This window comes from Mus musculus, chromosome 8 (assembly GCF_000001635.26).
Source record: "Mus musculus strain C57BL/6J chromosome 8, GRCm38.p6 C57BL/6J".
In the NCBI taxonomy this organism is placed as follows: domain Eukaryota; kingdom Metazoa; phylum Chordata; class Mammalia; order Rodentia; family Muridae; genus Mus; species Mus musculus.
Window position 1 is genome coordinate 115,903,783 of NC_000074.6, and position 3,542 is coordinate 115,907,324.

At 44.7% G+C, this 3,542-nt stretch overlaps 1 long non-coding RNA gene across 1 annotated transcript; it reads right to left on the minus strand.

Moving 5' to 3' along the window:
* Positions 1-359: 359 nt before the first annotated feature.
* On the minus strand, positions 360-2,755 carry Gm31164. The gene is made up of 3 exons (XR_388071.1): positions 2,575-2,755; positions 1,427-1,527; positions 360-732 (listed from the first exon to the last, which is right to left on the minus strand). It is a non-coding gene; the product is annotated as a predicted gene, 31164 (long non-coding RNA).
* Positions 2,756-3,542: the final 787 nt, after the last annotated feature.

The window sequence follows — 3,542 nt, forward strand, 5'->3', positions numbered from 1 at the left end:
TACAGAGGAGGGTAGAAGGTCATAGGAGGGTGGCAGTGGGGATTATCTTCATGTTGTCACAAGGCCCACTGGAAGCTGGACAAGATGGGAGCAGAGCTTCCTCTGGAGATACGAGAGGCTAATGCTTTGATCTCCTTCCCTGGTTTAAGGTGCCAAGTTTGTGGTCATTTGTTATGACAGCCAACTATAAAACCAGCACCTGAGTGAAGCCGGACTTGGCACTTGACACCTCTGCAAACAGGGTTCTGAACAGGTGGCAGGTATCGGTGCTTTCAGGCTTGTGTGCCAAGGCCCAGATGCTGTGCCAACAATGCAGAGACTGCCCAGCCTTGAAAACTTGTAGGTCCAGATGGCTGCTGTATCTTTTAGAAGGGGGGAGGGGGAAAGAGCGTGAACTAGACATAGCAGAGACAGGCAGCCTAATAGCAGTGTCCTTTGTACTTCTCCTCCTCGAAGGTATGCCCAGCATTTCCTGGGTAGTTCTGTGGCATTTCCTGGCCATGTTTTACAAGTTTGTTTTGGCACTAAACATGTCCTTTTCTCTTTCCAGTGGCTTTGAAGCCCTGGGGCTCTTCTCTCTGCTTCACCACATGGCCCAGCCCCTGGCCTACTTTTTACCATCTCGGCTGCTACCATCAACACCATATCTTAGACTCTCTCTGTCTTTCATGTGGATGCAGGCTTCTCCACTGTCCTGTCTAAAGGTTGTCAGTACAGGTCACTTTGGGAAACCTGGGGAAGAATAAAAATGACAAATAACCTAAAATCCAATACTGATTGCATCCTCCTAAAAGGTCCAGAACTTTTCATTTATGGCTTATTTCTACCCCAGGGGTGTCAAGTGAGTAGGAAGTATTGTTGTAACTGGAGTGTCCTTATTTCCTTAAGATGATGAGGTATTAGAAGTTAAGAAGCAATCTCCTGAGGGCACATGGTTGTTAAGAAAAGGAAAATTTAAAAAAATAATCCTCCCAACTTGGGATGAGTCCAAGTGTACAACCGAGACCCACTAAGGGCATTGCTAAGGCTACAGTAGCTCATCTAAGTGGAGTTTGGACATGAATTAATTCCTGTGTCAGCTCCCTGACACGTTGCTGTAACGAACCGCCAGACAAATGCAGCTTAAGGAGGGAAAGGTTTAATTAGGTTCACAGTGGGAAGATACAGTTGATCATGAGGTCACACTGTGTCCACAGTCAGGAATCTCCTAAAGTGGGGGCTTTCTAACCTGGGATTCTACAGTGCATCAGTTGTTTGGTATGAAAAACCCCGTTCTCACAGAAGGTTGTAGATGTGGGGAAAGCTTCCAAGAGACACTGTCTGCTCGGTGCCTTGCTTCTCAAGAAGCAAAAGGCATGTCCACTCTGCAGTCCTTGGGAGTTCATTATTTTCAAAGCCGGATCTGTGTAAACCTCAAGTCACTTACGAGACATGGCAGGCTTTCCCAGTGATGAAATCTGTCGTGACTTCTTCATTCCCATAATCACCCAGATTGGTCCTGAAGTGTGGGTCTCTCGCTGCCGGACACTAGGGAACAGAGTCATGTTCTGCCCTATCTCCAATCATCTATGACAGCTCCTGCTCAATCTAAGTGACAAGAAATGTGTCGAGCTAAAAATATTCTAAGCAGATGCAAATCTGAGAGATGGAAGTGCAAAACACCCAGACCAGCTGTTTGTTCCATTTGAGGGTCTCTCGGTTATCCCAGTAATCTATGCAACCACAATACCCTCAGCCCATGATTTGTTCCTTAATCTTATGTCTGACTCCCCCAGAGATGGATGGTTTTGTTAAAAACAACCCAGTGTCAACCAAGCATCAAGGCTTCTGTCAGAGCAGGTAAGAAGACATTAAATGATGTGTTAAGATAGGATTCTTTCATATCATCCAGATACGTGCATATTTATCTCTTTCCTTTAGTACCCCTAGCTATTGTCAAGAACATGACTCTGCCTGGTGTTTGAATCCTTGTTTGCCCCAAAGAATTGGCAGGACAAGTGAGCTTCCATTTGATCAAAGAAAACTTACAGGACACAGGTGATGTTGGAATCTCTCATCTCCTCGAAATGAAACAGAGGGTGTGGAGACCATGTAGAACCCTTACCCTTACCTCTTGGCTTAGGTATGGAGATAGAAATGAATTCCTATCTTTCACACAGTAACAGCTAAAGCTGCTGCCATATTTCACTAGATGCATCTGATGCTTTGGGCACAACAGCCAATTATAGCTACTTGAATTTAATATGGTTCATCATCAAAGTTTCAGGAAGCTGTCTTTCTATCAAGCCAGTGGGGCCCCATAGTGCAATGAAATGTGGAAGTTTCTCTTTGCATGGGTGAACACGAGATTTTCTATATCTTCTTTTTTAACTTGGAAGCTTCTAGAAATGGAGTGAAATTTCACTTGGGGAAGCAAAACCACCCTGGACCCACATTTCTTGAGCATTTGTGTAATCAAGTTGTCTAGAAAAAGCAAGGAATGATCAAGAACTCAAAAGTTTTACCAAATGGATCTAGCATTTCAGTTGAGAGCAGGCATTTGAATTGAGATAACAAGACTTACCTTAGACTCACCTCTAAAGAGGTCTATCTGAGGAGGTTCATAATGGGGAGGCCACTTGCAGCCAATTGAAGTTAAAACCATTAATGAATCTATAAATTTCTATTGGGGGAAGCCTGGACTCTTTAGCCAGGCATGACAGAATTTAACTTCTAGGTTTGCGATTTATAAGCCTGACTATGGTTCTATAACTCTCCAATTCTTCATCTTTAAAATGGGTATGAGTTGTGCCTAGAAGGCAGCAGAGATGTAAGGCCATTGTGACACACTCCACATAGGTGCATATTGTTCAGTGACTGGTGAATGCCTGGAGACTTCCATTACTGTTGCCAATGGCAACACTAGTTGAGGAAGTGATCATCCTATCCTCTCTGTCCCAGGTTGTAGACCTCTTGTCTTTGAGTGTGAAAGACTATTCCAGTAAGACGGGTAACATCTTGGGCTGCATTAGTGCGAGTCAACGCTCAGCCACACTGCATTCCCTGAACTGGGTCCTGCCTATGAGTCACACACATTCTCTCTGCAGACGCCACAGGGAATCACTTTTCCCGTCTTGAAGAACCAGACATGCTCCAGTGTGGTGATGGAAAGAAATGATGAATGTAAATGATCTAACCAGACTTGTCTCCACCAAGGTTTAACCCCTGGCTTGCTTTCTTTCATAGTGACTGCCACTGTCCTATAGCAACTACTGAGGAAGGACATTGTAGGGGGCTCTGGAACCCATTTGTCTAGGATACAGACAGGGACACAGAACATTCATCTTTATTTGGGGTACTAGATGATCTGTCCTAAATACAGGGTAACCAGATTTGAGAGTGAGGTCAAATGAGTTGTAGTCTATTCTCCTCCTAACCCAGTCACAGGAGTCTCCTCTATAACATGAACTGGTGATCCCAACCCTCATGTCCCTCTGGGTGTAATATCTAGCATTCAAGGCTGTGGTTTGGACAGGCAAGTATGCTTCCCACCTTCCTCCAAC